Source organism: Macaca nemestrina, chromosome 16 (genome assembly GCF_043159975.1).
Source record: "Macaca nemestrina isolate mMacNem1 chromosome 16, mMacNem.hap1, whole genome shotgun sequence".
Lineage (NCBI taxonomy): Eukaryota > Metazoa > Chordata > Mammalia > Primates > Cercopithecidae > Macaca > Macaca nemestrina.
This window is the reverse complement of record NC_092140.1, coordinates 26181348-26206610: the sequence shown is the minus strand read 5'-3', so window position 1 is coordinate 26206610 and position 25263 is coordinate 26181348. Positions and strand designations below refer to the sequence as shown.

At 34.6% G+C, this 25263-nt stretch overlaps 1 long non-coding RNA gene across 2 annotated transcripts; it reads left to right on the top strand.

Annotated features, from left to right (window-relative positions):
- The first annotated feature begins 315 nt into the window (after positions 1-315).
- On the top strand, positions 316-18916 carry LOC139359080 (uncharacterized). 2 transcript variants are annotated; one of them, XR_011614699.1, is made up of 4 exons: positions 316-399; positions 11583-11664; positions 15750-15834; positions 18783-18916. It is a non-coding gene; the product is annotated as an uncharacterized lncRNA (long non-coding RNA). The 2 variants fall into 2 exon arrangements; XR_011614700.1 differs by lacking the exon at positions 15750-15834 and having other exon boundaries at positions 18783-18911.
- Positions 18917-25263: the final 6347 nt, after the last annotated feature.

The window sequence follows — 25263 nt, the reverse complement described above, 5'->3', positions numbered from 1 at the left end:
ACAGTATGGTTGAAAAACTTCAGTTGAAAGTTCTTAAAGATAGATCAAGGAGTTTCTGGGGTATATGTAGCAACTTAAATGCCAATAATGTAAATCAACATATGAAAACGTGAAAAAACATGCCACCAAAAAGATACATAAAGGTGAATCCATCAGGTTTTAGCTTGAGAACTGAAAAAAAAAAAAGTACTTATCAATTTAAATTTACTCTTCTTTCTTCCTAGATATGCCCTTGTGTTTTTTTTGTTTGTTTGTTCATTCTGACTGTATGTCCTATGTTGACAATTGCACTGATGTTGTCATTTCATTCTTTAGGTCATGGTGGCCCTATCTGGAGTATTTTCTAGTCCTTACCTGTTCACAGCCTGCTCTAAATTAGTCAAAAGGCAGCATCTTAAGGTAGGTAGCCTCTGGGGACCACAGGTCTTTCTTCATTGGTTCTCCCTTCTCTCTTAAACCTTGTGGCCTATTGTGTTACTTTGTCTACTTCCCCTAGCTAGAAGTCTGCTGTGATTAGCCAAATCTGAAATCTGAATGATATCATGAGTCTGCCTGAGTCTCATCATTCTTCTGAGCAAAAACACCCATGCATTTGAATGGCCCACATTCCCTGAAAAAGGAAGCTTCTGAATTTTTTCATCGGTTTCTGGTTTTGCCAGATCTGGCATCCTTCCTCTCCTAGAAAGTTAATTTTGCTGAAATTCTGCAAATACTTCTTATAATTCCAAAATTTGAAGATATGTAGTAATCCTTGTTGGCATGGTGATTGTCCAGTGCGATTTGTTGCAACTTGAATGTAATTACAGATTTTAGGTTTAAAAACACATTTTACTGGATAAAACCCATGATCTCCGTATTAAATCTTACAAATTAAATCAGAATGCAACACAACTTATGGATCTAAATTTATTATCCCTTAATAATCATGCCTAGGCATCTGCAATGTACTTTCCCCTTGTCAAGATCTTTCAGTTTAACCCTCTTAAATCTATATATATTTAGTTATCACTGCATCTCCTCTATACAACACTAACTTGAATCTTTTAAAAGATTGTTCTTTTTTCTGTAGTGGTCTTTCCAATCTCTCAACATACCTCAAAGCATCTTTCTAAAAAAAAAAAAAAAATTAGCCCCTATTATTTACTCCCTTTCCTGATCTCCTCTGTTAAGTAATATTGACATGAAATGATTTCATTCTTGGCCAGGCATGGTGGCTTATGCCTGTAACCCCAGCACTTTGGGAGGCCGAGGCAGGCAGATCACCTGAGGTCGGGAGTTCGAGATCAGCCTGACCAACATGGAGAAACCCTGTGTCTACTAAAAATACGAAAAATTAGCTGGGTGTGGTGGTGCATGCCTGTAATTCCCGCTACTCGGGAAGCTGAGGCAGGAGAATTGCTTGAACCCAGGAGGCAGAGTTTGCGGTGAGCCGAGATCGTGCCATTGCACTCCAGCCTGGGCAACAAGAGTGAAACTCCATCTCAAAAAAAGAAAAAAGAAATGACTTCATTCTTAAAATTATTTGACAGTTCTATAGCACAGAGATTGTCATTATTTGGTTTTTATTTAACAGTTGAGGAAAAAATAGAAGTCAGGAATAATAAATGCCATTTTTTCAGCAGATATTAATCCTCATTTATTCAAATTAAGTTCACAGTATTTCAAATTTAAAATATTCCTGTGACAAGTGTATTGTGTCTTTTACTTACTCTGATTTTTTTTCCAGCTTTCATTGATGTAATTTCAATGAGAGACCTATCCAGTACTGGAAACCAGTATCAGGATTTGAATTTGCTTTCCATACCTGCATATTATGAATCTGTATTATTTTCATAAACATTCTCTGATTCGTTGAGGGGTAAATTTAGTATAATCTAGGACATAAAATTAAGAATCTTTAAGTTATTTGACTTATTACCCCAAAACTTAGGCAGAAATCATTTTATTACACTTATTTATTAAATACATGTTTAGTGCTTTTCATTTTCCAGGCAATGAACTGGGTGCAGCAAATATAAATATAAGACATAATTCCTGCTTCTAAGGATTGCACAGTCTAGTAAGAGAGAGAGTATAAATAAAAATATTTATAGTGTTGTGAGGTAATTGCCAATTGGTGCTTCTACAGTGCTATGGGAGACACTGCATGAGAAAATTCTCTGCTCCTGGCGGACTCACACCTTCCCACATGGAAAGCCCAAAATACAATCCTTTCCATTGTAAATCCAAACCTCTGGGTTCTTAAAATGTGTGTGAACCCAGAAGGTTGAACTTGTCTTTCTTACTCTTCCATATTCTTTTTCCAGGTTCCCTGAAACATCTTAGATACACAGTAAATATTCTGTAAATATGGGCTTAAAATACCTTATCTACGATAACAAAATATATGGAGTTTTCAAAATATAATTTTTAAAAAAATTATTTGACTCATTTGCAAATTGAACCTCAATGGCAATAAATTGCTCTCTAATTGCTATTTATTCCTCTTCAAGCAACTATCACATCTTTTGGATACAGAAATATTAATATATTTGATGAGGTGCTGCCTCAGAACTTACTCAAAGTGTTATATAATATTTGGTATGAGATGGGCACAGTGGTGCATGCCAGTAATCCCAGCACTTTGAGAGGCCTAAGAGGGAGGATTGCTTGAGCCTAGAAGTTTCAGACCAGCTTGGAAGACATGGTGAAACCCTGTCTCTACAAAAATCACACACACACACAAAATTAGCCTGGCATGGTGGCACATGCCTGTAGTCTCAGCTATTTGGCAAGCTGAGATGGGAGGATCACTTGAGCCTTGGAGATCCGAGGCTGCAGTGAGCCGTGATCATGCTACAGCCTGGGTGACAAGGAGACCTTGCCTCAAAAACTAATTTTAAAAAAAAGTATAGGCATTATATTAACTTTTTGGGAAAAAAAAATATGTTAGATATATATAAAATGTTTTATATATACATATTTACATATATATAAGTATACATATAATTACATAATTACAATTTATATACTTATTATATATAATTATATAATTATAATTTTATATATACATATTTACATATATATATATATAAAATTACAAAGTCTTTGTGGCCTAAGGGGTCTCAGGAGATAAGAATTTGCATTCTTGTCTGTGATACAGTATGAAGTACAACCTGCCCAAGCAGACCCTTCTTTGAATATTTTTCAGCCATGGCAACTCTTGCCACATCATTTTCTCACTGGTTCACAGTTGTCAGTTTCAAATCCAGGATCAATTGCAAGGCAAGCCCAGACAGCTTGAGACATTCTGAGCAAAAGGGCTGTTAAAGAAGGCAAAGCCCCAGGTATCTTAAAAATTGACTTGTAAGCCAACAGTGGCCCCCTTTAGACACACACAGACTGAAGTCGATAATATACAGACTCCTCAGTTTACTTGAGAAATACGGATACACAAGGGACAAGTATTTCATTTGTGTTCAGTGGGCTTCAGCATGATGCTAGGGTGTGAATAAAAATTTGGTTTTACAGATAGTTACTGTATTTCCTTGTCATCTTTTTTGTAATCAACACATTTTCTTTATCTCTGTCTATATATATTATAGATTAAGAAAATGAATTAACTTTTCATTTGGCAGTATATATATTTTATTGTAATGTTTTACTTGAAGGTTTATTTCTGATGTTAGAAAATTGGTCAAATCAAACTACTGTTCTTTCAGTATATATTAATACCTTAGAATTTTTCATAAATTATAAATTAGATTCATAATATTATTAATCTGAAAATGTATCAATTCAGGAAACATTTGTTTTTTCGCTTTTGTCATCAGTGAAAAATTATATGAAACTATTTCTAATGAATCTTACATATACATAAATTATCTAGATTAGATTCTGTTTTTTCCCCCTTTGTAATGAAATTTAAAGATTTCATTTTCTTTTAGCAAGTTACAACTACAATTTTTCTTTAAAAAGGAGAAAAACAACTCCTTGGATGCTTCAAAAAATAATTTTGAGAACGCAGTTTCTTTTACCTCTTAATGTCTTAAGTTTCAATCATCTATTTCATTTTTACAGGACAAGAGCAGCAGTTTTCGTTAAATTGCTAATTTCTATCTAGTTCAATACATTTTCTACCTTAGGCCTTTCTTGAGAATTCTATGATTACTAAGTTGTAAAAAGAATAAAAAGAGACTTTTACTTCTCGGCTGGATGAAAACAAGTCATGGCACTCTGGCTTATTGTTGAACTCTAGCAAAGGGGTACAAACAACAATTGTCTCTTGTGATCTAATCTGACACTTACCAAAGGTTTTCAGGTTCAACTTAAATAGCAGCTCATTCCCTTACCACAATCCATCAGAACTAAGCTTAAAATGTAACTTAAGTTCCCTCTAAATAATTCGAAACAAATGCATGAAAATTCAGAAAAACCTGCACGGTTTTTGTTTCTTTCTTTGTCTTGTGGACTTTGTGGGGTTTTTTTGTTGTTGTTCGTTTGCTTAGGGTTTTTAAATAGAAGATACTATGGCAAAATATAAATTGGAAGGTAGAATTTAAAGTTCTCTATATGCTTTATATGCTTTTAAGCTATTAATACTAAAGCCATATTATTGACAAGAAACTTGTGACAATTTTAATGCTACTGCAAATAAAGCTAATGCTGCTTGGGATATAAGAGAGCAAATAAAATGGGGAGGCTAAGTTAATAAAAGTGCTAGTGTAACATGCCCATCCAGGGTAGTCTGTTCTATATACCATGTGTTAAAGCACACTGTCATTTACCTTCAGAACATGCATCATACTATGTTACTATATATTAATTTATATATTTTTTTCTAAATATCTGTCTCCCAAACAGGCTATAACTTTCCTAAGAGCAGAAGCTGCATTTGAATACTCAAAATTGGATCAGTATAGTTCTTGATAGTATAGAATACACAGGCAATAAATATTTTTTAAATGAATGAAAAGGTCCTGGTAAATTTTATCAGACTCTTATAAGATCTGTAATTTTTGTCGTATCAGAGAACATCAGAGATACTAAGTAATTTATTTTGGAAAAGGGAAAGAAAGGAGAAGGAAAAGGTAAGAAAGAAGCCATAGTTATTGGCAAATGTTTGAAGTTATTTTATATAAAAGATGAAATGGCCTTTTATTTTTTCCGGTAAGCAGAACCATGATCATAGACTAGGCATTACGGAAATACAGATAGACTTCAGGTAAACAGGAAGAAAGATTTTTCTAAAAAGTAGAAGTGTTTATAACATAATGTGTTAACAAGAGCTGGACCAAGCTGCTCAAGCTGCTTAATAGAAATGTAAAGCAGGGAAAAAATACTTACCCAAGCACACATAAGAAATGTCCCAGGACAGGTTGGGACTCTGTAGGAAATCATTTCTAAGATCATCCATGGCATTAATATTTTATGTTCAGTTGATATTATCTAATGCAAAAGAAGCAATTGGAATTATTATACTTTCCTAATAACCTTTTAAAATCAACTGACATATTCAATAAACTTAATGTTTTGTAGACGTCAAACAAAATTGTAACTTTTTCTTTTTTTTTTTTTTTCTTGAGTCGGAGTATTGCTCTTCTTGCCCAGGCTGGAGTGCAATGGCACCATCTCGGTTCACTGCAACCTCCGCCTCTCAGGTTCAAGCAATTCTCCTGTCTCAGCATCGGGAGTAGCTGGGATTACAGGCACCTGCCACCACACCCGGCTAATTTTTGTATTTTTAGTAGAGACAGGGTTTCCCCATATTGGTCAGGCGGTCTCAAACTCCTGACCTAAGGTAATCTGCCTGCCTCAGCCTATTTTATAATTTATATTAAATAACTAGAGTGGAAAAGGTAGTGTAGCACTGGAATTCAACTATTAAATTCAAATGTATTATGTGCTTAGTTAAAATCAGGAATCTCACCTAGATAGTGTTCAAATTCAATTGTGAATGGCAAATCTTTGAATCTCACATTAGTTCTCTCTTGCATTTCTGAGAAGGGTCCTGAAGTCAGTCATTTTCTCCCACAATGGTACCCTGCCTAATGCATTTGCTAATTGATTCTTTTCATTTACTTATTATTTTAAGCAGTTGACATTCACAAACGATATTACGGCCTCTTATATGTGAAGGAAAAATAATTTCCTACGAATAATGCCTGTGTATACAACTGTACTGAAGAAGCTGCAGCAGCCTTGTGTCATTCTTATCTGTCCTTCTGGAACTCACATTTCCAAGATAGAGTTTTGCCCTGCTTCTGCCACACAGACTTACAGTTTGCCAAAGCCTTGCTTCAAATTGACAATCTCATTTCGCAGAGATGATAGACTACACCTTTCATATTTCCAGGTTAACTTAATTTTCTTGGTCAAACTACATACCAAAATTTTGGTGGTAGTGGCAGTGACTGTGAAGGCGGGGAAGGTTATATTACTGTTGACCAAACAGGTTGGTGCTCAGGGCTTCCGCAAACCAGCAGGTAACATGTATATCCTCACCCTTGTTGAACTGGAGAACTGTCATGAGACTAACTTTCACAAGATGTGAACAGAATTGAACTTTTTCAGTTCTAAGCAGACAGTTTAATGAGCCAGTACATACTTTCCATATCCCTCTGCCACAAACCTGTAATGTTCTATCCAGACACTACTCTGCCCACCTTGGACCTAAAGTAAAGGCACCATTGAACTACTACACACAGGAAGTGGTCTCAACACCTGAGAATGGTGTTGAGTAAAAATTTTCCTTTGCTGTGAGCCTCTGCAATTCAGGGCTTACTTGTCACCACAGCACTTCCTAACCTATCCTGATTGATTCAGAGGTGTAAGGTTTGAGTTTTCTCAACTCAGAGATATGAATGAAAGGAATTATAAACAAATCATGTCTAGCATTCAAAACAATGTGGAGAGGCAAAGTGGGCATGTCTCCATGTGAACATGCAGAAAGAAGAGCATGTTGAATAAAAAAGAACTCAGCTTCTATCAAGTCAGAAGAAACTTAATGTAAAATAGGTAATCACCTTGAATGGAAAACAGGAATCTTGCTAATTTATGTGGCTTATAAAATAAACCACAGAATAAATTTTGAGTAGAGGAGGAGAACATGTTGCTGTAGATAAAGATATTAGGATGAGGTTTTTGGCTTCAGGAACAGAGAGGAAGTGACAGCTTTTAAGGACAGGAACAGGAAGAAATAACAGAATTTTGAAATGTGTTGGATGAACAGCCTGGATGTGGGAGAAAAAAAAAAAAGTAGGTTTGTTAGTGATGCCAAGGTAAAGTGATTGAAAAATGAGCATGCCACCAAATGGAGAGAAAGGCAAAAAAGAACACAGAAAGACAGGTGAACACAGGAAGGGGAGAGGATGACAGGTAACTTTTGCTCATACCCAAGCACTTGGCACAGTGAGTCTAGTGCAGTAATTAACATGGGGTCCACAATGTTCCTTCTCTCCTTTAGAAAAGGAGGGATGGTCACTATTTGGTATTGAAATAATTTAGTTAGTTATAAAGTCAAATTAGCATACCACTTGAATGAACTCCAGTTACATATAGAGAAATTAGTTTATGAATAAGTGGAAATATTATAGAGTGAAGTAATGTCAAGAAAATCTCAATCTTTTTTATTTCTGAAGAACCGTTTCTAAAACATAAGCATGAAATAAATTGATGTTTTTAGACTATAAATTTGAACTCATCTATATAGTTTCTCATGAGAGTATGATAGTCTGTTTTTATTTAAAGATAAACATTGATGCTGCTTCGACCAGGAGAATGATAACCGGAGGAAGAAAACGCATGTTAAGGGTGAAAAAAGTAACACTAGAATATCTTTCTATGACAATGATATGCCAGTAATGAAAGTTAGAGCATCACTGTCAGGGATTCCAAATCTTCTGAAAGGAAGCACACTTTTCAGAAACTTTTTGAAATGTTCTACTCATATTTGAGGCTAGGACTGCAATGATAATGAAACAAGAGCTGGAGACAGAGATGATTTCACAATTTCTAGCTGCAACATTTTCCTCTTTATTGTTCAGAAAACTGAGGAGGATAATAGAGTATGTGCAGATCGAGGGTGTCTGGTGGCATGAGAAAGCATCAATTTGGTCATCAATACTGGGATTTGAGATGCTAAGGTAAACTGCGAGGAGGATATATCCTATTTGGAGACATCTCCTTTAGTCATTGATTAACCCATCAACAACTTTTGCATCAAGTACCACCTGCCAGGCATTACTCAAAATATGGGGGACATACAAGTACATAAGCCAAACAAAATTGGTTTATCTAGCAGAGTTTACAATCAAAATCAGAAGACAAACAATGAAAAAAAAATGGAAAATAGAGCACATGCTGGATGTTATTGAATAATTTAGAAAAAAATGGAAAAGATAAAATGAAAGTGTGTGGTATCTGGGACAAACTTTAAAATATTTTGATCAGAGGAGGCTTTATTTGAACCATCTGAGAGATAATGTGAGGAACAAGCACTTGGGGGAAATGTAGTGGCTGATATAAGCAAGAATGGATTCCATGATTAGGCTTTCTTAATGGAGTCAGGGAATTAAAGCAGTGGTTTTTCCCGGAGCACCAGACCCCAGGCTCCTTTGTACTCTTGTTGGTAGAAGGCCAGAGGTAGGAAACACTCATCTCCGGGACACCCAGCTCACTCAAATCAAATAAAGATGTGGGACTTCCTCCTCACTTTGTCAGATTAGCTTCCTAATAAATGTGAATGTGAAGGTGTTAGCATTTTTTTTTTTTTAATGAAAATAAGTGATCTATGGTCTCACCAATTCCCTATGTAACACAAGTCACTGTGGGAATTATATACCTGGTATACTTGTCTGAATGAATAAAGTAGTGCTTATAAAGCTGTAAGTGCTTTATAAGTGCATCTTAGATTACACACTAACGCTCTCAGCTTTGTTTGCGTGTCACCTAAGCATACATTTAAACACAAATACAAGAAGACAGTGACACATATCTGAATTTGGATCTGAAGGTAGAAGTCACAGAATTTTCCTGTGAAACAATGAATGTGTAAATTAAGCTGCAAAAGCATTTGGGCAAGGGATTTTGTTGTTTTCTATCTGTTTTAATTTTCAGTACTCCACTGTTTAGGTGTACTTCAGGACTTAAAAAATATACATATCCCCTAATTCACATGCACTGTTCTTGAATCTTTTCGGACTCCTTTCTTTAAAAGATAATAAAAATGTCGAGTACTCTACATTTACATTTTCATATTAAGAATTTATTTGAAATAAAAAACATTTACAAATATTTAAAGCATTAGATTTATATCTATATTATTTTCTTGAATAACTGTCTTAATTTTTATAATTGGAATTTATGGTAGGAGGTTTCTCTCAATATTTTTACTCTCTTAATGTTTTGTGTTATTGCTGCAAAGCTAATTCCAAGTCAAACTCTATCATATTAAGCAGAATATAATTTTGACAATGTGCAATGTTTATATTTGAATTGATTATAGTTTTTGAAGGGAAATAAAACATAAAATCCAAAACTAAAATATACATAAAGCATAAAATATCAATAAAAAGAAAAGAAAAAGAAGATATGTGGGCCATAGAATATTCTGTAGCAGGAATTCTTCTTCTGCATTCTGTGAAATGTAATGTTTTGTAAGCAGAATTAAAAAGATCCCTGAACTTTTATGAGACAAATAGTGTATCTTTATTTTCACTAACATTAATGGAAATTATTCTCATTATATATGAATATAGGCAGCAAACCACAAAATAAGCACTATATGACTTTTAAATAGTATCCACACATTTTCATATCATAAGATGGCTTTTGTCATAATTTTCACTTGCTATTACCTTGAAAAAAATAGTTAACATCCTTCTCTTTAGATCTTTTTATTTAATCTATTAATAAATAAGTATACAGATTGCTTAATCACAAATCTTTTTTCTAAGATTTTGATTACTATATTTCAATGTAATCTACTGTATTCTAGTCCAATGTGTTTTATGCATTTAATTTTTATTCTTAGTGGAGAACCTGAGCTTCAACAAATTGTTAAAAAGTCCAAAACACCAAAAAAATTTACATATGGGCTTTGTCATATACATTTTGGAACTAAACAGGAAATCCTCAAAATGTCTCTCATGTTAGAAAGTTCTCTTTTCTCTGAGAGTTGTGGTGGTACAATGAAAATATCTTCACTTCTGTGAATCATATCAGGGAAAATTAAAAATGTCTGTCATATTTCTTCAGTAAAGAGTTCTGTGCTGAAGTTTTATCATTACACTCACTATACAATGCAGCATCTACCAAGCAGTGCCTGTGTGTGTGTGTGTGTGTGTCTGCAGGTATGTGTATGTATATGTATGTGTGTGTTTTTTCATTACCCAGTGAGACATTTGATTTCCTCCCTATTCTGATGTAACATTTTCTTTTTTCAATACATGAAATAACTTATTTAGAGACAATGGATCTTATTGAAGAGAAGCTAATGGCCTAAATATTTTTAGCTCATTTCCTCAGATTTTACAAAGTATGTTGCACAGTGAAAGGGAAACAGGATTTGATTTCATTCCCAATTTTGTCACTTAATAGTATTTTTAGGTAAGTTTTCAATTTCCTCATAAATAAACTTGTTTTTTACTTGCTTCAAGAGGCTGTTGTAAATTTCAAATGAAAAACAAATGTATAGTAGAAGATATCTTTTCATTACTAACTAGCTTAAAAAACAGACGTTCTCCATTCCCTTCTGTAGAATGTACCCTTCTGGTGGCTTTGGTTGTCTGAATGCCAGGGAACAACAGGCTCCTTGTCAGCTTAAGTTCCCCACAAGTTTCACTGGTGATCACAGAAGAATTTTTGTGAAATTTGTTGTCTCACTCATACTTGTTATTCAAATTACTCAACTCAGTTAATGAGTACATAAACCAATGGAATATAAATGTGAAAAGCAAGAGATATGTGGTTTGGAAATTTGAAACTCTGTAATACAATTTTTAAACTATGTTATCAAATTGATTTTGTGTAAGAAAACATGAAAGTAGAAAAATAACTTGTAAACATCAACCTAGAAATGAATGCACTCAGATCATTTCCCATTTATCCCCCATGTTCTAATATAAGTTGAAAGAATTTGAACCTCGATTTTGTACGGACTGCATTAGCAGTGTATTTTATTCAAGAAGGACAAAGGACTTCAATTCCCAGACTGCTAAGTTAGCTCATATATGGCTTTACTTACTCGTCAATACAACAATATTATTTTATGCCTTGTGTTGGGCTCCCTTTTAGGTGCCAGGTATAATGAGATTAATAATACAAAATACCGTCATTATGAAACGTATAACGTTGTTATTGACTAAGCAAGTAAAATATTATAGAGTGTAACATACTTTCAAGTGATATAAAGAAAAATAAAGCTAGCTAAGGGATAAAAATGAGGTGAAAGCCTTTTAAATAGATTTGACTGGAATGGCTTCTTTGCTGTGCTCATAAATGAGCTCAGCCCTAAATTATGTGTGCTGAATTATTGAATGGGGAGAGAGGATTTCTGGCAGAGAATACACCAGGTGAAAAATCCATATTCAAATATATTTCAGGAGGAGCAAAAAGGCTATTGCTGATGGAGTACTACGTGTTTGGAGACACTGAAAAAACATTGTGCTGATCGTATGAGGTCAGGTAAGGGCTTTGATTCTATGCTGAGTTGATCAAAAGTCCTTGGAATGTCTTAAATATAGGAATGTCATGATCTAATGACTATTATTTAAAAACTTACAATAGTAAAACGCAAGTACTACAATAAAACAGATAAATGGCTAACTGAAAAGCTTTAAATCTACAGAAAGTTGTTTTAAAATTAATGTGTGAAAGTGTTTTAATTTAAAATAGTATATTTAAGGAGATGTTTATGTGTCTTTGCTGTAACTGGTATTTATTTGTTCTTGAACAAATTAAGTGGATTTTTACCAAAAGTACTCACATATTTTATGAAAGTAAACCAGTATCATATTAATAGTAATAATAACTGGTAAGTCTTGAAGTTTTCTACATACAATGAATTTTACTTTGAATTTTAGAAATAGGTTTTAATTGAATCTTCATAAAAGTCCTGTGTAAAAGTCATGGACTCTGTTGGTTACATGTTTGAGCTCTAGAATCAGATTGTTTAAAACTGTTTTACTGCTTTGTTATTTACTACTTGAACAACTCCATGCCTAGACTATTCATATATCACAGTCTATAGACTATCCTCTATAAATTGTGGAAAATATTAAGGCATACCCCTTGGGCTTTTTATAAGTGTTAAACAGCATAATGTAGTACACGGTCTGACACACAAACAATATTAGCTATCATAATCGTTCTCTTCAAAAATGAAAAAAAACTATTTAAATTCAGAAATTTAGAAAGGTAAACTCCTCATGCAAAGGCATGTAACAAATATAGTTGGCATATTGAGACATAAACTTGAATCTATAGATTCTATAGATTCTAAAGACCAAGCTCCACATTTTCAGTATACTAATTAGTTAATTCTACAGTAATTCCTCGGCCTTGAGTAGTGCTTTCTACCTCATAAATTATAAGCATATATAAAAATTATATTCCATCTGAACCCTATTTATGTATGTTTTATGTATATATGTAATTTATACTTATAAAATCAGTAGCGTAATGGTGAAAATTTCTGAATTTCAATTATTTCTAATTTAGGTTAACTTTGTAATTGATATTTTTTAATATACTTAATTACTTTGGGAATGATTTTTTTTCACAACAGTCTGTGATATAGATTTTGTTTGCCTTATCATGTATATTTTTTGTTTTCAACTCAAATAATTAAAGATGGCTTTTTTTAAAGCCTTGGAATCTCACTTTTCTGTTTATTCTAAGGTGTTAAAAACAAAAAAAATATTGGGAAATGTATCTGCTCTGTATAACCATATGGAGTAATATATATAACTGGAATGCAATATTACTGAACATTATGCAAATCCTAAAGTAACATGCAAAGTTTGTGAATATTTTTATATGTGTTAAGTGTAAGCTAGTCATACTGAAATATTCCTCTGAAAATAAACATTTTCCAGAAGGTATGCCTTAAATTCCTATTTTATTCAACAAAAATACTACACACAAACAAGATCTTTTCAGTACTAAAAGATACAACATGAAGCTTCAGTAGTGAAATAGCAGAGTTGAAAAATACTAAATAGATTCTGGTTTTTTTTTTTTTCATTATATTCAAATATATATACTAGTCATTTGAGACTTAAGCACAATTCATCTGAGAATTATTTCTTTATATAAATCAAAATTTGAGAGACATAACTGTGATATTTTATGTATCACACAAATTACACACAAGGATCTGTCTTATTGTTATCCATATTAAAGACTCAGTGGCAATTCTCTGGAATTTTAATTTCTACAAAAACTATTCTTTAAGATTGTTTAATTAGGAGTCTCTGCTTTCAATATGGAATTATAAAGTAAAATACCTCAAGTCGTAATCCAAGGTATTGTTCCATACCAATTGCAAAGGCAGCTATATAATTAGCCAAACAAGCACACAGGCATATATACACATAAAAGTCTATGAAATACATGTATATCACTAAATTATTATTTTTGAGACAGAGTCTCACTCTGGAGTGCAGTGGCACAATCTTGGTTCACTGCAAGCTTTGCTTCCCAAGTGCACTCCATTCTACTACCTCAGCCTCCAGAGCAGCTGGTACTACAGGTGCCCGCCACCATGCCTGACTAATTTTTTGTATTTTTAGTAGAGACGGGGTTTCACTGTGTTAGCTGAGATGGTCTCCATCTCCTGACCTTGTGATCTGCCCATCTTGGCCTCCCAAAGTGCTGGGATTACAGGCATGAGCCACCACACCCAGCCCACTAAATTAATTTCTTAAGAATGCTTACTTTGTATTCAGTTTATATTACACAAATGTTTTATTTCATGGTTGCTGTTTTACATTTTCTTACTGATATGTTTTATGTCCCCCCCAAGTCTCACCTTGAATTGTAATAATCCCCATGTGTCAAGGGTGGGGCATAATTGAATCATATGGGTGGTTACCCCATACTATTCTCATGGTAATGAATAAGTCTCATGAGATCTGATGGTGTTATAATTGAGAGTTCCCCTGCACAAGCTCTCTTGCCTGCCACCATGTAAGACATGCCTTTCTCTTTCTTTTCCTTCCACCATGATTGTGAGGCCTCCCTAGCTGTGTGGAAATGTGAGTCCATTAAACCTCTTTATAAATTACCCATTCTCAGGTATATCTTTTTCAGCAGCATGAGAACAGACTAATGTATAAGGGTAGAGTCGGGTGCTGCTGTAAAGATACCCAAAAATATGGAAGTGACTTTGGAAATAGGTATCAGGCAGAAGTTGGAATAGTTTGGAGGTCTGAGAAGACAGAAAGATGTGTGATATTTCAGAACTTCCTAGAGACTTGTTGAATGTCTTTGACCAAAATGCTGATAGGGATATGGACAATAAAGTCCAGGCTGAGGTGGTCTTGGATGGAGATGAGGAACTTGTTGGGAACTGGAGCAAAAGAGGCTTTTGCTGTGTTTCAGCAAACAGACCAGCAGCATTCTGTCCCTGCCCTAGATATTTGTGGAACTTTGAACTTCAGAGAGATAATTTAGGGCATCTGGCAGAAGAAATTTCTAAGCAGCAGAACATTCCAGAGGTGACTTGGGTACTGTTAAAAGCATTCAGTTTTATGGTATTCACAAAGATATGGTTGGAATTGGAATTTATGTTTAAAAGTGAAGCAGAGCATAACAGTTCAGAAAATTTGTAGCCAGATGATGTGATAGAAAAGAAAAAGCCATGTTCTGAGGAGAAATTCAAGCCCACTGCAGAAATTTCCATAAGTAACAAGAAGCCAAATGTTAATTGCCAAGACAATGGTAAAAATGCCTCCAGGGAATGTCAGAGGTCTTCACTGCAGCCCATCCCATCACAATCCTGGAGGTCTAGGAGGAAAAAATGTTTTTGTGGACTGGGCTTGAGGCCCCCATGCTCTGTGCAACCTAGGGCCTTGACGTCCTGTGTCCCAGCCACATCAACCATAGCTAAAAGGGGCCAAGGTACAGCTCAGGTCATGGCTTCAGAGGGTGCAGCTCCTTCCACATGGTGTGTTGAGACTGTGGGTACACAGAAGTCAAGAATTGAGGTTTGGGAACCTCCACCTAGATTTCAGAGGATGTATGGAAATGCCTGAATGTCCAGGCAGAAGTTTACTGCAAGGGTGGGGCCCTCATAGAGAACTTTTGCTAGGGCAGTGCAGAAGGGGCATGTAGGGGTGGAGCCTTGACACAGAATCCCCACTGGGGCACTGCCTAGTGGAGATGTAAGAAGAGGGCCACCGTTCACCAGACCCCAGAATGGTACATCCACTGACAGCTTGCACTGCGTGCCTGGAGAAACAGTACACACTCAATGCCATCCTGTTAAAGCAGTCAGGAGGGGGCCAGTAATCTGCAAAGCCACAGAGGCAGAGACGCCCAAGACCATGAAAACCCACCTCTTGCATCAGCACAACCTGGCTGTGAGACATGGAGTCAAAGGAGGTCATTTTGGAGTTTTCAGATTTGACTTCCCCACTCAATTTTGGACTTGCTTGGAGCCTGCAGCCCTTTTGTTTTGGCCAATTTCTCCCATTTGGAACAGGTGTATTTACCCAATGCCTCTACTCACATTGTATCTGTGAACTAACTTGCTTTAAATTTTACAGGCTCCTAGGCAGATGGGACTTGCCTTGTCTTAGACGAGACCTTTGGCTGTGGACTTTTGAGTTAATGCTGAAATGGGGGCTGTTGGTAAGGCATGATTTTTTTTGAAATGTGAGGACATGAGATTTGGGAGGAGTCAGGGCCAGAATGATGTGTTGGCTCTGTTGTCACCCAAATATCAGTTTGAGTTATAATAATCCCTATGTGTCAAAAGTGGGGCCAAGTGTTGATAACTGAATCATGGGGGTGGTTTTCCCAAAACTGTTCTCATGGTAGTGAGTCAGTCTCAGGAGATCCAATGGTTTTATACAAGAGAGTTCCCCTACACATGCTCTCTTTCCTGGTCCCATGAAATATGTGGCTTTCTCCTCCTTTCCCTCCCACCATAATTGTGATACCTCCCCAGCAATGTGGAACTGTGAGTCAGTTAAACATCTGTCCTTTATAAATTATCCAGTCTCAGTTATGTCTTTACTAACAACGTGAGAACAGACTAATGCACTTACCTAATATTTCAGTTTGAAGTTTATAAGAAATGAATAGAAGACTAGTAGAGGACAATCAGAATTTCATAAAGATCAGAAACAAACTCATTATCTCTCTCTCTTTCCCTGCTCTCTTTGCTAAATTCATTCCCATTACAGATTACAGTAAGTAGTTTTTCAAATAACCCAGAAGTGTTAATAGGTTAGAAAGTTACTGCATTCATCACTATGGCCCCTATGCTTTGTGCTGTGTGTAGGCAAACAACGGTGCTAGTGTACACAAGAAGAACACAAAATAGTAACTAGAACCATATTAGTTTAGTAATATGCCATTCTTAAGGATTTGAATTTTTCTAGGCATCATTACAAATAATAATCTAACGAGACTGAAGAAGCACAGTTCTTTCTCTTAGGGAACTCAAACCTTATACTGAAAATTCACCAATTTATGTTAAATTTTAAGGTAGTGCCTGAGACTTTGAATGAATAAGAAATGAAATCTTACCATGTTAAAGCCATTGATTTTGAAGTGTGTTCATTATACCAACTATCATTGCTTGTAAATATTTCTATATACGCATAAAAGCCACAAACCAAGGGAGAGAAGAGGCACCTAGTCACTGGGGACCTCTCTGGTCTTCCCACTAGTTCTCAGTTGCAGATCCAATACTTCTGGGTATGTTAAATAAATAATCCCCTGAGTTACTGAATTACTTAAGCCATTTTTGTTAGGTTTTTCTGTTACTCGCAGCAAAATGCAATCCTAATTGATACACTCTCATGAATGGACAGATAGATGATAGATATATGGATAGATAAATACATAGATAGTAAACATTGAGGTTGAAATATAAACAACTTAAAGATTATTTTATTAACAATGAGTGGATCAGTATGAGAGAATTATATGTCTTAATTATTATCTATTATATCTTGTAGAAAAGTAACTGGTACATAAAGATTATAATACATTTATATTTTGATACATCTTGTTACATTGTAAAAAGTTGTTTGGTTAAAACTCACTTTTGCCTGTTTCTTCCATTTGCAAACTCATTCTGTAGGCAATTTTATAAGAAAACATCCCTTGACTATAATTGACAATATTAGAGTTGTTTAAAAGTTAGCATAATAATTCATTTATTTTGGGTTTTGGAGAAGTTACGACTTGATGCATGCTAATACAAAAAACTTTCTGTGATTGCCAAACTATATTGTGAAGCTTGATAAATGTATGCTTCCACACAAATTTAATTTTTAAAATAATTGATAAGTTATTCTAAACATTTGTTTGAGCTAAACTTATGATTGATTCCTATAGTAAGTAAACAACCAGTTAAGAACTTATGACTGGATAACTAAGTTTTCTGTATTCCAATTGGGACCATTATGATATGGAAGAATTTAAAAACCTAAAATGTAAAACCCATACTAGAAATAGCAAAAAATAAAAATGCATATAAAGTCAAGAGTCTTATTTTTGTAATATTTCTAATCATAAGCTATTTATATACCCATATGCTTTAGTAACATGACTCCTTAATAATATGGACAAATTTTAGCAAAATTATATTAAGGTTCTGCTGTGAACTTTAATAGATATTCAAGGAGTCCTTGATAAGATATTTAAGAAGGCATTGATAGTGCATGCAAACTTCAACTGTTTTTGAAAAATATTCAACATTTCTATTGAATTAGATAATAAAGGAGATGTTTACAAAGTATAATAGTTTCTTCAATTTGATGAAGAATTAAAAATTAATCTTCATATAAGATTTAATTTACTGTGCAACATCACATATATTGCATATGACTGCCAATATATATTTCATATTCTGCATACATTTCATATAATTGTATATATTGAAAGTTACAAATCATAAAAATGATATTACAAAGTTGTACCACTACTGAAGAAGTACATTTATAAAGTTATTTTATAATTAGGATACCATTAAATATATCAGATATATTCAATATTCCCTTGTGAAAATCATATCAACAACTTCCTAAAATACATATTCAAATATATGTTTTATAAACTAACTGTTTTATCTCAATACCATGCAATACACCAGTCAATAGCTAAACAGTAATCAAATCACTTAACCAAGTATAAGAGAAAGTACATCACAAAGTATACTTTCTTTAGAATGAGAGGGGGGAATAACACTATTTATCACTGTCATTTAACTGAATCACTATAGATGAAAAGGAGGCGAGTACTTTAACAATCATGCCTATTTATTATTTCCACTTTATTAGTTATTCAGAGAAAAATGGATAATATCTGTGCCCACTCTAAAACTGAATTATATTAAATAGTATGAGGTTACTGAAACAACTAGAAATGTAGATATGAGTAGGAATTGGCTAACCAAATGAGTATGTCTGTTATGAAAATTATTTTCCATTGACATCATCACTATTCAGTTTAAGAGTCATATTAGGGATCAGAAGTATGATCTTCAGTTTGTATATGATGGCATTGAGAAGTATAGAACTGTGATTGATTCTATAACTGATCAGCAAATATTCACTCTTTTTCAGCTAGGCCACTAGAACAAAAATACATGAAACCAACTGAACCTAAGATGAGATTTGCTGCCTGGAAACAAGCCCAGCCAATCCCAGTGAAAGCCAGCTGATCCAATGACTAAAACAGAGCCTCAGCCAATATCTACACCAATGAATGGAGAAATAAAAGTTCATGGTTTAAACAACTCAATCAGGATGTTGTATTTTATAGCATTATTTTGACAAGAGCTGATAAATACAGAAATTGATACCAGATATAGGGTGCTGATAGTAATGTATAGTGAGGAAACCCTTTTAAGAGGCTGAAAAAATAAAGGCATCTATTATGTAGAAATATGACTTTGGGTAAAGACTGTCATTTCACTAAGTGGAAAAATTCTACACATGTATCTAGTAAATTAATTTTCATCAAAGAAGTTTATAGGTAAAACTTTAATAGTGTAGACTATATTTGATAAGGTATAACAATAACAAACCTGATAAGCTTATAAAAGGATAGCCAATTTGTCAACAGAAATGTGAAAGAACAGAAAAAGATAAGAAACTGAATAGTAATTAAAATTATTTCTAACCAAAGTTGTGACCATTAAAAAGTAGCCACTACAAAAAGGCAAAATTCAACATGCGATCACAAGACATGCCATTAAGACAAATATAAAATCAAAGACATGTAAAAGGATTAAGTTGGCTTTAATAGGCTAATTGTCCTACACATTATAGATTTTTGGTGGTGGTAGTGTTTGTTTTTAGACAGAGTTTCACTCTTGTTGCCCAGGCTGGGGATCTCGTCTCACCACAACCTCTGCCTCCTGGGTTCAAGCAATTCTCCTGTCAGCCTCCCAAGTAACTGGAATTACCAGCATGTGCCACCATGCCTGGCTAATTTCTTTGTATTTTTAGTAGTGACGGGGTTTCTCCATATTGATTAGGCTGGTATTGAACTCCCGACCTCAGGTGATCCACCCACCTCAGCCTCCCAGAGTGCTGGGATTACAGGCATGAGCCACTGCACCTGTCCCACATTATGTTTTTATCCAAATTACCTATAGTCAAGTCTACACTGAGGCAGAGAGGGAGGTAGACAGGTAGGTAGGTAGGTAGGTAGGTAGGTAGGTAGGTAGGTAAGTAGGTAGGTAGGTAGATACAGTCACAAATCAGAAAGTGTGGGCATGTTCTTTGGAAAATGGAATTACCTAAGATCATACATAGAAAATCACCACATATTTCAGACAGCTGTGCTAATGAAAGAACCCACACACTGTATTAAAAGAAACTATTTGAGATGGTAAAGCATAATGCATGTGCCACCAATATATTGGTAGTAATTGGACTAAATGAGTCTCAAGTTGCCAAGGAGGGAATAGTCTCCAGTCATTTCCTCCAAGGAGGAAGATAGAACTGGAAAGACATCCTGGAAAGTGGAGGCAAATACTGTCAATAATATTGAATCTGGGACCTGTTTTGAAACAAGAAAGCAGAATCCTAAACCAGTAAACTATCTAAACAAAGGGTAAAGTGAAAACATTTATCCAGTAATAATTCTGAGTTGCCATATACCACTGAATTCTATATGACTCAAATTCTTTCCACTTTCAAATGTTGCAATTCCACCAGTTGTTCTGAACCTTCTTTCTTTTCTTTTTTCAAAATTGCATGTTTCATGTATGTTTTGGTTTATTGGTCTCTGGAGCAAGAAAAGCTAAATTCACACTTAATGTAGTCTCAATATTCTAGAATTTTAGCCTAAGGGCATAAATAAATGAGACTTTTAATGATGCATAAGGAAGGTGTGTATGTATGTTTTACATGCAAGAGGAAAGAGGATGTTTGGGAACAAGAGTTGGGACTGCAATAACACAAATTACTCTCTAATAAATAGTCCCTCCCTCTTCAAGCAGCAGCAATATTTCTGAAAGTATGATTTTCCACTTAACAAGGTAATTGTGTGTGTGTGTGTGTGTGTGTGTGTAGTGAGATATGTGTAGAAGTGGCATGAACAGGAGTTTTAAGTGAAGTTTGTAATTTGGTTAGGTTTCTTTTGCTGCACTGGTCTGCCGTGAGAGCATGCTCTGTGTAGCTATAGCCCCTTAAGCCTAAACAGTCTTGAAAAAGACCTGAATCCATATCAACTGGAGCCAAGCTCAGGCATGCCTAGCCAAGCCCAGCTAAATCACAGCCTGAAGCAAAGTTGCTCCAAGGGAACTGCAGACAGAAAGCAAGAAAAACAAATGTTTTCGGTATAAACCAGTGGGGTTTGGGGTGGTTCGTTACATAGCATAATTGTGCCAATAGTTGATTTAAAATGACAAAGAATTTTTTATTCTCCGTGAAGTATAATCTATTTAATGGTAAAACTAAATACCTGAGAATTCCAGGATTAAACTCTTTATTAAGTATTTATTTTGTTATATTCTACTATCTTTAGTTACAAATAAACATACTGAATTTTGTGGGCATAACATTTCCCTTAAAGAATATATCACGATGGAAAATGTATTATTGTAATCATTAACTCACTTATTAAAAATAATGTTTTATTGATTTCATCAGTTTCAGTCTGTTTTGTGTGCTTATAACAGAATGCCACAGACTGGGTAATTTATAACAAACATCAATATATTGGCTCTTGGTTCTGGAATCTGGGAAGTCTAAGATCAAGGGGCCAGCATGTAGCAAGGGCTTTCCTGCTAACTCATCCCATAACAGAAGAGCTAAGACAGACAGAGAGAGAAAGAGCTCAAACATGCAGCCCCAAACCCTTTAATAAGTGGCATTTATTCATCCTTGAGGGTGGAGCCCTCATACCCTAAACATTTCCTACCATCTCTCAAAAAACTGGATTAGGGAAACACATGCTTTTTGGGAACACATTCAAACCATAGCACCATCTAAAGAAAATAGAGTACTATTGTGATTGTATGGCCATTGACAGTTTCAGTTTGTGGAATATGATAAAGTTACACTAGAACATGTACTTATCATAGACCTTTTATAATACAGAATTATGCATCCTACAACTTAAAAGAGCATTGTAACAGATGGAGACTGTGGTACAATGATTTTTTGAATTAGCTTGCAATGTTCATTTTTGGAAATATTAAATACTGTTATGACTGCCTGTTGCAAAAAAAAAATAGCTACATAGAAATTGTTTTCTTTCTTATGAAAATAATTCTTATTTCATAAAAGACAGTCATCAGCACAGTATTTTCATTTATACCCTATCTAAATTTCGCATTGGCTGCATTTATATCACTTATCTAAAATGTCTTAAAATGATATCTCAAAAAACAAATTATCTCCATAAAGCACAGTTTGAAATAAGTCTCATTAGTTGGTGGCACTGAATTGGGAATTCTTGTTTTAACTGGGGTTAAAGAATGAGCACAAATGAATCTTTAAGGTTGATCAGTCATCCATGCATTAAATATAATAGTGCAAGCACAATTAGTGACTTAAGTCTTTAGCATCTACACCATTCTGCACATCAAACCATATTTTAAAATATGAAACACTGATTCCTCCTCATGCTTACACGCAGTCTGAATAAAAGCATCTTCTATAACTTTTTTTTTTGCTGAACTGAAGCCTATACTCAAAAACAATGTGACTATACTAAAAACTCAAATTAAAATCTGTAGTAATCCCTTTATGTCCAGATGTATGACCTTAAGTGAATGTGACAAAGAAATCTTACAGCCTTTAATTAGTGTAAAGTTTGAAGACCCAAAGGCAGGGAAAATATAAATAATGGCTGGCATTACATTCCAGGACAGTTGGAGTTAAAGAAGAAGAATTAAATAATATGTTTTATAGATATATTTTTAGGGCCTAAAGATCTATATGAAATACTATTGTTTTATTGGCATGGAGAAGTATTTAAGTCTTTGCAAGGGGACAAAATCATCAGAATTATACATTCAGGGCTGAGGACAGTGGCTCACGCCTGTAATTTTAATGTTTTGGGAGGGCTCGGCAGGAGGCTTGCTTCAGGCCAGGCATTCATGACCAGCCTAGGCAACGTAGCTAGACCTCGTCTCTACAAAGAGTAAAAATAAACATCAGCAGTGTGTGGTGGTACATGCCTATAGCCCCAGCTACTCAGGAGGCTGAAGCAGGAGGATCACTTCAGACCGGGAGTCCAAGGCTGCAATGAACCTCCCGCTTCAGCTTCCGAGTGGCTGGAACTATAAGCATCACACCACTACACTCGACCCTTGGTGACAAAGTGAGACCCTGTCTCTAAAACAAAACTAAACAAAACAAAATAATTGAAGAAAGAATTGTACATTGGGATATATTGTATATTGGGATAGCTTGTGACAAAGTACATAATACATTGGTGAATAAAAACTGGATGCAAAGGGACCAGGAAGAAACCGATCACTATACAAGGGCAACTGAAGAAGGCGTAGCGGATCTGACAGTATAAAGAAGGAACAATGGAAATGTTGTAATTAACAGAACATATCATAGGAGGAGAAGAAAGAAGTAGAAGAGAGGAGGATGATATTGGGAATCTCAGGTAACTTGATTCACAGAGGCAAGATGAAATTGGGATATGAAAGCAACAGAATTTTTAGGAACAATTATTTGTATGTTTCTCAAACATCAATAATACAAATTAATTTTATGTCAAAAATTATCCAGGATTTTAAAAGTATCTTACTGATGTTTATCATGCATCCAAAAACATTCAACTCCCTCAAATATTTTGTAAATGTGAATTTAAGCCATATTGTAAGTTATTATAATTTATGAGATAAAATAATTGCCTTAAATAATATTTAAAGTCGTATAGACTAAAGTAACTTTTACAAGTCTGATTTGACATCCTAGTTATACATTTCTCCAAATTAAATGTTTAATAAAAAAATTCCTAAGTTGAAAATTATGAGTTTTAGATAAGATTTCATACATTAATACCAGTTTTGTTTCAATTTGCCTTATGGTGGCATATTTCAATTAAATGTGTTTCAAGGAGTAATATGAGGCTGTGGAGAAAAGGGAACCCTAGCACACTGTTGGTGGGACTGTGGAGTTTACAGCCATTATGAAGGAGTATAGAACTTACTAAAGACATTAGTAACTACCACATTGAAGACATAGAACTACCATATACGTAGCAATCCCCCTTTTGGGTATATATGAAAAGGAGATATTCACTACTGTTTAAAGATATCTGCTCTCCCATGTTTACTGCAGCATTATTCACAATAGCCAAGATATGAAAACAATCTGAATGCTCATGGACAAGTGAATGGATAAAGAAAATATGGGGTGTGTGCATGTATGTGTACACCTATAGGAAATGAAATATTATTCAGCCTTACAAAAGGACATCTTGCCATAACATGGATGGACCTGGAGGACATCACACTAGGTAAAACGACAGACGTAGCAAGAAAAACATTACATAATCTCACATATATATGGAATGAAAATAAATGGAGCTCAAATACACAGCCATAGAGAATGAAGCAGTGGTACAAAGGGTGAGGGCACAGGAAAGAAAATGGAGAGATGTTGATAAAATGATATAAAATAGCAAATATGCAGGATGAACAAGTTTAGAGAGCCAATCTATAACATGAGGACTACAGTTAATAAAACCGCATTGTATTATACTAGAGATTTTTAAATAGATTTTTCCTGCTCTTGTTAAAAACAAAACCATGTGAGATAATAGATATGTTAATCTGCTTCATGTAGTAACCATTTTACTGTCTGTATATTTCTCATAACATCATGTTGTAAACCTCAAACATACACAATTTATTTTTTATTAAAGAAAGACACATCTACGTATGGAAGACGGAAGGGTTTAGTGGTGTAATTTTCTTTTCCATTTATGGCTATGTGAAAGCTGATCTCACCACTAGCTGAAGATGTGCAGTAAATAATGATAAACTACATTGACATATTTTTCTTTATGCATTGTTTTTTGTTGTGTTTGGATTTAGTTCATTTTAATTTTTACCTGATGACTCTTCTTCATTTGGTGTAAGTTTCAGATAAAAATAATCACTATTTCATGTTATTCTAGTGCTCATCTGATCTTTGTTAACCAGAAGAAAAAAAATCTTAAAACAAAAACCTGGATAGTTAGCATAGTTGAACTTAGAAGAAGGGAGATGCTCAAAGGAGATAAGAGTAGGATTTCTCAGTAACATGACTACAGTCAAGTATATAGTTTTCAGTGATATGATTGCAATCCAAGACATAGTTCTTCACGTCTCATTATCAATTGATTAGGAGACCCAGAGTTGATCAGGCTTTTTAACATGAATAAAGTGGAATATAATAACTTCTGACTATGAATCTAAATGTCAGTGCATTTTCCTTTTCAGTCATCAGAATAGTAGTACCTGTTAATGAAATCATATTCTTCCAATTGTACCAAAAAACAAGTTCCAGTTATATAGGCTATGAAAACACTGAACCAAGAAATAATCTGATGACATTTGTGGACACAGCAAATGTGACACTACAC